The sequence below is a fragment of the Triplophysa dalaica genome, chromosome 12, assembly GCF_015846415.1.
Source record: "Triplophysa dalaica isolate WHDGS20190420 chromosome 12, ASM1584641v1, whole genome shotgun sequence".
Taxonomy (NCBI): Eukaryota; Metazoa; Chordata; class Actinopteri; order Cypriniformes; family Nemacheilidae; genus Triplophysa; species Triplophysa dalaica.
This window is the reverse complement of record NC_079553.1, coordinates 15,195,963-15,210,485: the sequence shown is the minus strand read 5'-3', so window position 1 is coordinate 15,210,485 and position 14,523 is coordinate 15,195,963. Positions and strand designations below refer to the sequence as shown.

The following is a 14,523-nucleotide window of genomic DNA, read 5'->3' as shown; positions in this document are numbered from 1 at the left end:
TAAAAACACAAAATTACGTCAAAACTCCCATATTAACAAGAATCCTTTTAAAAGTTCAAAAAGTTGGGAAACAAAACGCATGTGTGTTCCAGTATAGTCCGCTCCCTCTTAAAGGGGCAGCAGCATAATAAAGATATCTGTTTATAAAGTTCATAAAACAACAAAGGACCGATCCAAAAACCCTCACTGATATTAAAGGAATTGTGTTCTCTTATACGAGTTGTTCAAAATAAATAAAGGAAGAATGTAGCTTTAAGAAAGATGTACTTTAAATATGGTGAAGTGTTGAAAGAGAGTTTACACATACAAAAAATAATTAAATCATAAACAGTGATTTGTTTTAAAAATTAACTGATTTATTAAGGTATTAAACGCATTTGAATTAAGTTTTAGTGATTATTTTATTTTTTTCTAAATTAAGGGCTGGTGCCACCAGTGCCACCTCTCTCAAATGTTAGTCTAGAGGGTGTAGGGTGACCATACAAGCCATTTTTCCGACACATCCATTCATTTGTCAACCTCATACATTATCGAGGTTTATTATTTCAGATTTTCTTTCAGAAAAGCAACCATTATATTTCAACGTAAGAATGAAACAACAATGATTATATGTCTTAAGAGAATGTTTTTTAACTAAAATGTTAGAACCTCGAAGATGTATTCGGTCAACAAAACGCAACCTCAAGAGGACGCAACTGAAATCCTGGCCAGGACGTGTCCAGGAAAAATGAAGAAAACAGGCTAGTCAAAGCGTGATGAGAGTCTCACAGTACCATGATTTATTCTAATTTACAAAGTATTGAAATCTTTCTGAAATTTACTCAAACTGAAAGATCAAACTTTGATCAAAACATTAAGTTAAAAACTTACAACAACACCGTGTCCCTTTTTACTTATTCATATGCCACAATCTGTAATGTTCAGGGAAAAAAATTACTAGAACAAGATGACAACAACTTTGTTTACACCATCGCAATGTTAGCCATGTTGCCAAGGAACGAGTGGTTCTAGAAAAGAACACAACAGTGTTTCTCATACATTCATTTATTTGTGACGGTCTGCATCACACACCCACACATTCTTGCAAATACTGTGGATTTAGCATTAGCTTTACCACCTTCAAGACCCCACGTAGAAACCATAAAAGGTACATACCGACAAATAGCAACTTTTATGGAAAAACCTATAACTTCCTTCTGTTAAAATATGTCACCAGTGTCCTGCAAGCATGAGGTCCGGCTTACACGGCATAGGATGGCCTCTCTCTCGGAGTCTATTCAGTCATGTGAGTGGCAGAGAACCAGATCATTCAACTTGACCATATAACACAGCTGATTTGTCAGTGAACGTGTGCAAAAACAGTATTTCCAAACACCTGTCACGGTAACTGAATGATTGGACGTATGAACACTTACTTTGTAAAAACTTTTGCAGTAGTTATGCAGCTAGTTGCCAATAATGTACTGCAGGGCAGTCGTGGCTTTAAGGTTAGAGAGTTGGACTCGTGATCAGAAGGTTGCCAGTTTGATCAAAGATAAATTATCATTAAGCATGAACAAGTCTTTATCTTTACAGAAAAAAACTATAAAACAACAGCCTCATGCAAAGCATTTTTCTGTTTTTTCTTCTTTTAATTTTGGTTCCCTGAATGCTATAGTCTAAAATGGCTCGAATTTTGGCACAGGATTAAAATAATTTAACAATGTAAGAAATCCTGCACTTCTTCTTTTATCGAATAATGAAATCCACAAACAACTGAACCAAATAAAACCAACACGTGAGAAAGTATGTTTTTATTCTAGAATTTAGTTTCACAATCAGCAGTGACTTTTCTGTCTTTAGCTGAGCCCTGTCGAGCATCAGTATGTATACACTGTTAATGATGTGGTCTGCGACACCCTGATCGCACACTGGAATTTGCACAGCCCTCACATGCCTCAAATTAGTCCTATATACTGTACTGTCCACAGTTTCAATGTGCAGATAGAATGTGACCGGCTCAGTCACTACCTGTTCTTCAATTACTTGTATCACAATTTTCAACTGCTCTAATTCATCAGTCAGTGATAACAGTTTATGATTCGTGATTTCATTAGATAATCCGATTCATTTATGGACAGAAAACACAAAGCACGTTTTAGAATTTGGACATCGTTAAACAATAATAATAATTTAAAAGTTTATTAAAACGTTTTTAAATAACTATTAAATCATACTTGTTTTCTAGTTTGCTGTATGGTGAAAGAAAAATATGCTGAACCCTACATATGTTAACTCCCAGAATATTGCATACAGATGTAAATGCCCTCAGAAACGTTTTCGAGACAGATTAAAATCCGATCAAGCAAACCACTTGGAAACTGGACAAGGGTAAAGCATCTGGTTGTTGAGGCCACACTTGTCAAGGCTTTACTCCCCCAAACTGAGTGCATCACTGGCCAGTTGGCCTTTCTCAAGTTCGTCATTTTCAGAGTTCAGAGTTTTCAAGCACAAGATGACATTAACGATACAGTGTTTCTCTATGGCGCTGAAACCTAAAGTTGTCTGAGTTCCGGTCCCTGTGCAACTCATATTCAACTGGAATAGGCTCATCCGTGTTTGAGGAGAGGGGCTTACCGATAGGTCAATACCATTAATATCAGTAGCTGCGTTTACATGGACAAATCGGATTGGAATCAAATTTTGCAATCTGAATGTAGTGTTTACATGAAAGGTAAATTAAGCAATCTGATTAATGTGCGTGTTTACATGACAAGCTTCAAATCCGATATGACCTGCTGACATGCACATACTGCACAAGTGTTCACCTAAATACCAACTAAAACAGTCTTTTAAAGCACATGTTGTGTATGTTTTATTTTACAAACAGCACGAAAAAAAATGTACAGTTTATAAAGGCAGAGCAATATCTTGTGCTAATGAAGCACGAGCACATCCGATGTGGTTTTACCATGACAAAACTACCAAGACCCACCAGAGCGTATGCAGGCAAAAAATAATTAAAATAAATGTTTAGCAACAGTACCAAACATTTGAGGTGATAATGTGCGGATTATTATATCAGCATTAACTGTAAACAGAGACGGGCACGGTGGATGCGGGTATCATAATAATAATATTCACAAAACGGCTACTCAAACAATGTTGTACGCCCAGATGTATTTACTTTGTCAGACACCAGCATAATAAAGTACAATTCATAAACACAAAATAATGTCTACATATCAATGAAGCAAGGTTGTTAAAGCGACTTACCATGTTAAAACAGTTAATCCTTCCAAAGGATATGCAAGTAAACAATAAATAAAATAAATGTTCAGTAGTCTGATATGAATATAAATGAAATTTTATGATTAGATACTTTAGCCTACAGTATGTTTGTACATATGTAAATGTAACCTGTTTTAAAATGGAACTTAAAAATTGCTGTTAAAACCTCAATCCAGGGAAACGTTTAAATGCATAGACATTTTGAATGCATAGAAACATTAATATGTTCATTTAGAGATGACAAGCATATGGATATTTGCACCGCTTTGTCAGATTTATGGTTTCTTTAGCAGGAGCTCCGTTCCGTGCGTCATACGCCCTTACGTCTGTACGAGCCCTAGCACATACGCACTTCCTATTTTGGTTTTAAATCTGATCAAGTGTTTACATGTCCTATCAAGCGGATAACAAACGGCATCAACCACCCTTTACACTCCGACTGAAATTTCAATCTGCTTGGGCATTTTTTATCTGATTGACGTGTATATATGGAGCGTTTTCATTTGGATTGGAGTTTTAATCAGATTACATTGGCCCATGTAAACACAGCTAGTGAGTGTTTTGGGCCCGTCCTTTGTTGTTGTTTGAGGAACATTATAAATAGAGATCTTTATAATGCTGCTGCCCCTTTAAGAGCGAGTATTCAGATATTTTTTTGCGAGTATATGGATATACGAATCTAATTTTTCTTTTTTCGCTTCATAAAATGAAGGTTCAACCACTGTAATCACATGAACTATTTTAATAAAATCTTTAAACTTAAATTTCTGCACTTTGAGTGTATGTTACATTGCTGTTTATGGGGGCATCACAAAGCTCTCGAGTCTGACGTCATCGAAACCATCTTAATTTGTGTTCCGAAGATTAACACAGGTTTTACGGCTGTGAAACGACTTGATGAGAACATTTTATCCATGACAATGTTCATTCTATTCCTGAATGTATTAAACACATTTTAATGAAGTTTTACTGATTCTTTTTTCTTACCTCACAGTTTTAGGCTGGTGCTACCAAATTTAGGGTTACCAACTGAATAAATAAGCAGCAGTGCTAGCTCTCTCAATTGTTAGTGAAGAGCCCTGAGGCATGTGCCCTTACCTTGCGTAAGTATCAAATATTAGAACAATCCAACCAATAAATGAGAGAATAACTTATCTAAATGTGCTTTAAACAGGGCTCGACATTAACACTTGTCTGCTTGTTGCAGATCAGCCTTGTAAAAGAATATACAGATAAAAATTATTAATGTTAAACTACAGATTTATACTGGGGTAGAGTTGGGCGATATTCTCTATAATCAGATTGTTCTATCACCTTTGAATCGACAAGACACATAAAATCCAGAGTCAGGGCAATTTATGCATTTTTTCTATGACAAGCTGTTTGTGGACAAAAACAGGAAACTAACTTGGCCAGAAAATGCTCATGTGTAACTGCAATTAGCATTCTAACAGAGTTTAAGCTCAGTGCATTTGGCAACATTGTTACTTCCCACCACAAACTTTTAACGAGAAAAAGTAAACTATTGCTGTTAGTCAATATCATTTATTTAAATGCCTCATTGCAATATTCTCACTCCCGACTCGGCACATATTGATGTTGAGGTTGGCCAGTGTGTTGGCCAGTGTATAACTTGACTGCCAAACAGGAACAACTTGCGCGCTGGTTTTAAACCCACACACGCATGGCAATTACTGCGAGTAAAAGCGGGACCCGTACGCATTACAAGCTCACTCGTGCTTGGAAAACTCAAACATTATAAATTTCTCTGGCACGAGTAAAAGCCCTAGCTCTCTCATGCACAGAAAATTCAGACTCTGTACATTACAAACACTCTCTGTCGTGAATAAAAAGCCAGAGTCACACATACCAGACTGATGAAAATCCAGATCCTAAAAACTCTATTTAGTGTGAGAAAAAGCCTAAGCCACATGCATTGCAAGTAGGGTTGGGCTGATAGACGAAGACATCGTCCAGTTCCGATGGCTGTCAGCCATCACTATGTTGGGCTGGTATTATGTTTCCCCTGCACGGCGTACTTTCGTAGCATACAGCGCGACAAATGTTGTCAGGAGAGTCCAGAGTATGACATTCTGTGCATGTGTCGAAATCATCCATTCGCGCTTTTCTGGTGTCGAGAAATATTTGTAACATTAATTTGCAACATTTATTGTCAAACATCCAATAATGCAACATTTATTGTCAAATCATCCATATCGTCTAAGGAATCAGATATCGCCAATATATCTGACCATCGTTGATACACATTGTCAACCGGAACAACCCTATACTGGGGAGTGAAGGAGTGCCGGTCCATAACACCAGTTGCCGCTGCTGCAGAGCGAGGGATCAGACCCAGAAATATCGATATTGAAATATCGAAAATGTGTTTAAAAATCATATCACCGTTATCAAAATTAATTCTACCCAGATGTGTAAGGTGTATTAAACAGGATTTTGACAGACTTGGTGCGCTGGTGACGTCACAAACTAATTAGCATTGTGACGTCATCGCGTCATTTTTGCATCATGTTAAGGCCCGGGCATATTTGACTTTCCACCTCTGTACACAAAAGCTTCCTGTGCATACTCATCACGGATTAAGAGCGGATGACCTAGTTCAACAGATGACCGTCAGAGGGTAGTGCTGAGTCGTGTCATTCACAGACCCACTGCAAATTGATGATTAAGGAAGTGTTTTCGCCATTACAAACAATCCGAGCAAACAGCAAGACAACAAGAAAAAGTATTGAGAAGGATATGCTTCTTAGCTTACTGTTCTTGGTTTCAGCATGTAGGTTTTGAATCATTCTTCTTTGACAACGGCACACTGCACACTTTCTGTGTATGTATTGACCCCTAGTGGACTAGGGCACTTTTTTTACATATGCGCTGTTGTACGCAAGGATTGTCCTTCTGATGACGAAAATTACGTCATGTGGACAGCGCATGAACATGGACGGACGGACCATACTTCGACCTATAGTGTTAGCACTTGCAAATAGGGGAGACGAAAATGAGTGAACGTATTGGGCGCCTTCGCAATATAACATTTCTGAGCAATAAATTCATAATACGCAAAAATTATATATTGATCAGTTTGGCAGTCGCACCGGTGTGACTATTTAGTCGCAGTCTAGAGCCCTGGAACTATCACAAAAACGGAAGAGAGTGCATTCTAAAAAACAGAAGAGGAGTATACACACGTTGCCACTCACAGCAAACAAGTTAGGAAAGAGAGAAGATCCGGAAGCGCTGTATATCCACTAGTTAATCGATCACAGAAACTGTCATTATCACGGAGGGATAAAATATTACAAAATGTGACCCCAAATATACTTGGTTGGCCGTTAATATACCTGGACAAGCATCAATACCAATATCAATTATCAATAAATAATTTGCTTTTATATATTTATAAATACAATTTATAATTATCATTATCTGGTTGGTCTCAAGTCTTCTCTTTCATAAAGGTAAAAATTTGTGCATCCCTTGGGTTTCTATTATTCTATGTTGTTCTGCTTTTACCAATAAACAGGGTTCTTTCGTGCAAAGAGAATTTGGAGGTGGCCTCCACCTTGTTAGGACCGCCTCAGCCCCTCTCGACAAAAAAATGTAGCAGAAAACACTGTCTTCATGTCATGGACAAGCGTTGCACTCAATAGGCATTTGTATCAGTATTTTTGACATTACACCACCACCACCGCTGTATCCCAATTACGTACAGTGATGCGCTGCTTCAAGAAAAAGAACTGCAGTTTTCCAAAGATTTTTCCTCAGTTCTGTTGTGAATGGTTAGGCGAGTATTGTTTGTTTTGCACCCTAATACGTTTTTAAAGGCTTTAAAACTATACATTTCATCACATGTTATGTTTTTAACTTGGGAGATATGGCTTGTAAAATCAAAGATTACTTTTTAAAGTCAATTTGTGAGCAGGCGGATCACGAGGTCAGGGAAACGTTTTTCCAGTCTGTAAATTAGCAAATATTCAGTAAACAAGTCGTAAATATGGTGTCATTTGCTTTAACATTATATATTTGGATATTTTGTCTTTAAGCTTCGCTTAACGAATAAGCTGCAATACAAAATAAACCGCTGCCTGTTGCTTATCTTCTGTCGCTGAATGTCTGAAAAAAATCACCATGAACGTTACATTAAAGACAGTGTGGTGACAGACGGAGGTGTGGTGATTTCGGCTATATGATGACACATTAAGGAGTTAAGTGACTAAATGGCCTCCGCTCGCAAAATTGATCTAGTCTCACATCATGTCATCTTTTTCCACCTAAATTAAATAAAAATAAATTAGGATTTGTGTAAAACAGTGTGCCCTGCTTACAGTAGTAATGTGCAGATTGCAAGCAGCGAGACATACAAGGGCTGTTATAAATATTGTTGCTTATTAAATCTAATCTATCAAATTTGATAGGCGGGACAAGAATAAATTATGTTACTAACAAGATGCGGGAAATTTGTTAGGTCTGAAACAAGTAATGCAGGACCAAAATGAAAAATAGGAGAATAAAATGTTCTGCTGTTGGTTGTGAACTATGCAGATCAGAAAATAGCCAAACTACAATGGTCTCCAATCTGCATATTGTTGATTGTAAAAATGAAAATGTATAAATAAAAGGCTTATAAATTAAAAGCTTATGTTTCTCTTCAGCTACATTATAAAAATAAGGATTATTTTCAACTAAAAGTTAAGACAATTGAAAACGAACAAACTAGGCTTTAATGATAAAACTTGCACTATATGAAAACGAGAAATTGCCTTAAATTAAAATTCAAAATAGATCATTAAAAATTCTAAAATGACTTTAAATTAAAATTGTAAGTTATATTTGCATTTTAGGGGTTTATACATTTTATACCTTTATACAATAACACAAAATCATATCAAAATGATGCTACCATGAAGCGCACATTTTACAACGCACATGATCAGGATGGTACCACCTCAGCCTAATTTTGAGCCAGGAAAAACCCTGATAAATATATAAAAAATTATTTAATTGGTTTTAAAACAGTCGTCTTTGTTAGTAAAACAACAATTAATGCTACATAATAACAGCTCAAGCTTTCAAAATAAGAGTATTAGCACAAAAACATGGCTTTAGACAAATTTGTCCAACTGGTCGCACTGGTGCGACTCACTTTCTCAGTCAGTCGCACTAACTTACAATTTGGACGCAACCTTTTTTATAGTAATCCTAATGACCTCAGTTGATAAATCATCTTTTAAAATAGTCTGCCACGGACCACTTCATATTTTTGCTTTAAAGGTCTTTAGACATTTTCTTATGCGTTTTTCCATAATTAGCACTTGTTTGTACAGTGTTTCTGAATTGTCAAAAAGCCTCTCAAAATGCTTGCTACGAATGTGATAAACAGAGAAAATCGAACCCAGACGGACGAAAATATCACAGGCAGTGTGTGAATGTGATTGACGAATGAGCAACGCGAGGTCGTATTTATTTTTTATTTTGCAGAAATTTTGGAAGCAAATTTCGGATTCAATGTGCAACAGACTTAAAGAGCAGTTTACCTGCGATCCCATTTTTCAACCTTTAAAGCTCAAATTTCTGTGCCAATTGAGATACTTCTTCTGTTATTAGTGTTAATTAATATAACCGGTCTGACGCCATTCGGTCCGGTGTCATTCCCCTCACCATAGTAGGAAAAAATGTGATCTCTAACAAAAATTGACGTTTGCTCATACATTAATAGACCTCCTTTACACTTCGACCGATCCGCATGTTTTTGAGTGATAAAGTGAAGTTGACGCCATTGTTACTGTTTATTGCAAAAAGCCAAAGTTTATGAATACACGTGAGAGGGGCACCTAAAAATCACAACAGCTGAGAAGCGGAAGCCAATCATAAAAGACCTGGTCAGCTTTCAATCAGACAATCAGAAGGAGGGACTTTTTAAAGACTGGAAGAAATCCAGTCGTCTTGTTAGAAGTGGGACAGTGATGAACAATAGACTTGAAATATGTGAAATATAAAGTGTTTTTTGAAATTAGAAACATGAACATCCATTGTTAAATACCCCAAAAACATAATCAACGCCCATAAAACAGACAAAGACTGGGTCCTTGTCCTTGCATAAAAGAAATGCAAATAAATGTTGCATTTGTAATTTTATACAATTGTTATACTTAGTTTTAAGAACTCCTTTTAAATTGTATATTGGCTATGAAATGATCGGACACAAATATAATCGGTCACTCTTCACAATCCTCCTTTATTATCCTTTTTGCAAAAAGCTGTAATTTTGCTACTGGTCTTCATTTGCCAGGTCTTATTTTTAAAAAGCAGTTTTTATTTTTACCACATAAAATGTAATTAAATTAGCTAGCTCAAAACTCAAAAGCATCTCAGAACTTAATTATGATACTAAATCTTACAGTCTTGTTAAATGGTGTAAGCACACTTGTTTTCTGATGTGTTTTGAGTGACTCATTTGATGGATTCAGACAGTGAGACTTGTGAGGTCAGTGTTTGACATACGAGTTGTTTCAACAAAATGAATCGGTTCAAATTAGGGCTGCAGCTATCTCTAATTTTAGTAATCAAGTATTCTACCAATTATCCAATCAATTAATCGAGTATTCAGGAAGGAACTTCATTTATTAAAGAGCAATACAACATATAGAAGAGGAAATAAGACAGGTCTCTTAAAATGAACAACTAAATTGTTTCCTTTTTAGAAAAATAAACATAACATAAACAAAACAAAACATAAATAAAAATAGAAAGAATCATTTCAAAGCAAACAAATAACTTCAGCTTATGCATGATGCATTTAGTTTTCCCTAAATTAGTTTTCATTTTTCAAAGTTCTGTTTTTTATTTTATACTATTAAATGGTAATATATTTGTCCACTTAAAACTACTGTTTCTAAACTGACTTTTATTTTGGCAGGTCGTCTGAAGATTTTAAAGTGTGTGTTTGATAGCTTCACTTCAGATAGCTTCACTCAGTAAAATGTTCTGAAATATGCTCTAAGAGCAACTATGGAGATGAAGTTCATGTGTTCATGTCCTCATACAGCGCAGACGCAGACAAATCCATGAGAATCACATCTATATTTTTGAAAACACTAGTGAAAGCTGTGTATTTTTTTTTAAAATATATAAAGAACAATCTTGGGAAATTACTTATCGTTTCGCCAGACAACGCCCTTATAATTTGCTGGTGTCTTTGTAGAGCCTTTTGAAGCTGCGATGAAACTGAAATTTTAATCTTAACCAACCTCGCCCTGTTCAATTCCATTATATGGATAAGAACCTTGGAACGCTTTGATCATAATCCTCAATTTGGTTTTGACAGATGAAATAAACACATGGACGGCTTGTATGAATTGCGGGAAAGCGAATTATCATAACATTTATATATTAAATTTAAATATTTTAATATACATGGGGAATGGGGACATCAGATAAAAAGATGTTTTATGTAACATTGCTAGCATGGTTCTTTATTAGAGAGATAAACAAAAAACTAATATTATTATATTCAGCCTTTAAAATATACATTTTACCAACCAAAACAGCAAAAAAGTTCAGAAGTTTGGACACCTAACAAAACCTTCTTTCTCTGGATTAAACTGCAAAAATATCCAATAATGTGAAATACAAGTAATTTCTTCAAAAACTAAACTGTAGCCCTCTTTCAAAAGTACAATATAAAATAAATGAATAAATATAAAAACAGCAAACTGAACAACTTAAAAGAACATATCATTGAAAATAATCTTTTACATTCACGCATTTGGCAAATGCTTTTAACCAAAGCAATTTACATTGCATTATCCAATACATTTGTTTCTAAGTATGTGCAATCCCCTGGGACTGAACCCACAACCTTGTGTTGTTAACGCAATGCTCTTACCACTGAGCCGCAGGAAAGTTCCCCGTTTTTACCTTTCATTAGAACTTGATCGTGAATGTGATTGTGAATGGCAGGACGTAGGCTATCGTGAAGGGAGGCCTGCGTGTTTCCTATTCATTAGCTTACGTTCAAATGCCTGGTCAGTTTTGCAAAACGCGTGAGTGGTCAGCCAGAGACTCAAGGTGGATATGCATCTGTCACTCCCCGCGTCCCGTGCACACATACACGCACAGACGTGCAGTGGTGTCGTCTTTACAAAGTTTTTCCCTTATAAAATATCATCTTTTTGGATTAATATTAGTATTTAGAAATGTCTTTCTCTGCGTTTTCTCTGTTCGGTGAGCCGCAGAAGTAGCAAATATATGACCAAACAAATTAGGCTTATTTGTACAAAACACCTTTTACAGGCATGTGTCATTGTTATTTATTGGTCGGGCATATGAACATAAACATTTGTCTGTAATTGGCCTATTATTTTATGTCAGACAACAGAAACATTAAATATAAACATCTGCTCAGCTGTTGGTAACAGAGACATTTCAAAAGCATCAATCCCTACTGCAAGAACAGTAAATAATGTAATACATTTGCTGTGATCATCACCCACTATATATTGTGGAAGACGAAGGGTTTCTAAGACTCATGTAACAGGCTGTTATGTTTTATGTAAATATGTGACTTTTGTTTCCAATATTCAATTTTCGATTCATGAGACTTTCTCTTCTCTTAATTGTAATACTTGATATATTATGCATTGTTGTTAAATATGATTTAATAAATAATGCTTATGAGAAAGCTTCAGATAGCTACTATAATCTGTGACCTGCATCAGACGATAAAGCTTTGATCAAGGTTTGGTGATTCGCTTCAAAAATCCTGATCAGTGCACCCCTAGTATACAGGTATTTTTTCAGTCCGAATAAACATCAGCTAGGACTGTCACGATAATGAAATTTGCTTTATTTGGGCTTTGACGATTATGACAGTTTATTTATAAATTGTCTGTTTTAGAACTTTGACATTTAATTCTCATAGATTTTTGATTCAGCTTTGAATGGAACATATTGTTCTAAATACAAGACTTGTTTTTTTTTTCAAAAATGGGTTGATTTTTAAAAATTGGGTCATCATTTATTTAAAATTTAGGCTTTTAAATGTCAATAATACAACCGCCAAATACTGGAAATTAGGTAAATTGATCAGGAGTGTATTGAAGCCACCATTAAAATGAGTCCTAGAAATGCTTCTAGTTATTTGTAAAATAACATTTTACTTCTATGTTAATGAAATTTTGGTAGACTGGTTTTCACACTGAGAGTATCTTAAATAATAGGAGTGTTAAGATACTTCGTAGTATGATATTTCACGATTCAAAAATGTTACGATGCATATTGTAAAGAGATGGGGATATTTTACGATATGATGTTTAATTCCATTCGTTGAGCGTTGAAGATGCTACCTCTGCGCCAATGTGTCACCAGTGCTTATCTCACATATGCGATAGAGAGAGAAGTCTCCGGGAGAAGGGCAAGCACAAGACACAATCTGTGTCTCCGCATGGTTTACAAAGCATCTTATTTTCCTTCACAATCGCCTGTAAAACACAGCAAACTTGAAGCGTGACTGCTGGCGAGTCACCCCGAAACTCATTACGAAGGCAAACACAGACGTTTTTATTTGGCAATGTTAATTGATCGGCTAACGTTAGCTGCTGCATAACGTGATATGCAATATAAAGTAAACAAAAAGAGTACAGCGCTGTTCCGATCAGAGAAGTGATGAAGAGAGTCGTACTGTACATTAAAAGATTTAATGACATGCAAAAATGTTTTACCAAGTATGTGAATTGAAAGCTTTGTTTCATATGTTGTTTACTTGTACAAAACCCACATTACGTTGTTAATGCAACCTGTCTCTCATAACTTAAGTTGTTGCGCTTATAATTACATCACATGGTGTCACTGCATTCACGTGCAGTGTGTGGCATCTCGCTGACGGAAAAAAGAGAGAGAGCTGGCATCGATACTGTGGGCCGTATTGGAACCGTTTCAGATTTCTCAGTATCGAAATATCAATATTTTTGACAATACTACTGCGGACATTTTCCCACTAAGGAAAGGTACAGTTCATCCACCAAACCAGATATGCGTGTCTTCTGAACAAAAGCATAAGAGACAGAAAGGTTGCTAAATCTAGTAAAAGAGTTGTTAACTATGCAACAATGGCTGGAGAAATTAGGAATGAACGCGAAACACTGCGTCACTTAGAAACTGTAGCTGGGCAAGACTTTTGATGTGGTGGTGCACCACAGCAAAATAATTATAATGCAAACACTGGTTATCAATGTTCTTGAAAATATCTTCTTTTGCGTTTTGTAGTAGAATGAAAGTCATGAAGATGAGTAAATGAACTAGCCCTTTATAATGCATTACTATGTGACTGCAAGTCTGATTCTTTAAACAACACTACTTCTCACCAAGCCGCATTGTTTGACTGGAACAGAACACAAACAACATGAATGTTGTGTTTAAGACTCAGAGTTACTTCAACATATCACAAAAACAACACAGTTTAAGTAATATAAACTTCATAAATAAACTTGAAACAGTGAAACTATACACACATGAAAATATAAACAATCGCAGATTTGTGCCAGTTTGTGTGGCTCAACTGGCAAAACAATCGCAAGGTCATGAATCTGATTCCTAGTCTTTTCTAGAGTCATTAAAATTGTAATGTAATAAAACAACAATGACACCAAAAAGCAGTTCACACTTCAAAAATAGTTCATTGAAAATTGATCACAACATGTCAGCTTTCAAAGGTACCCCACTCCATGTACACTAAAAATGTGTTTTATGATGTGTTTGCTAAAAACATACATGATGCCTCAAACCCTTTCCTTTGTTAAGATGTGTGCTTAATACGTAATACTTGCAATTTTCACATTTTGTATAAGTTATATTCATAAACTTACATTGAAGGAAGGACCAGAGTCATAAAGACACCAGCATGATTTTATTTGACTAGCCGTGAAGAATTTAGAAGTTCTTGAGTTCTAAATCTAACTATGCAACAAAATGTAACACAACCTGAACCTACATTAACTTTAAAGTGATGTGCATAGCAAAGAATTTCGACTAATCACCTCTTGTTCTTTAAGAACACAGCAATGCAATGGTTTTAGTTGAGTAAACTTGACAAAATGACACAGAGAAAGATCCCCAACCCAAACGCATTGTATCTTACCATAACACATTCACAACAAAACCACAATGCTCGTTTATTATCATCAAACTGCAGTGATCACTATCATATCATATCCAAACTGAGGACTGACCACCAGCTGT

General features: G+C 35.8%; 1 protein-coding gene across 2 annotated transcripts in view; it reads right to left on the bottom strand.

Annotated features, from left to right (window-relative positions):
• Positions 1-14,523, bottom strand: part of LOC130432842 (threonine--tRNA ligase 2, cytoplasmic-like) — a 38,379-nt gene that overhangs the window by 23,305 nt on the left and 551 nt on the right. The window lies entirely within an intron of this gene.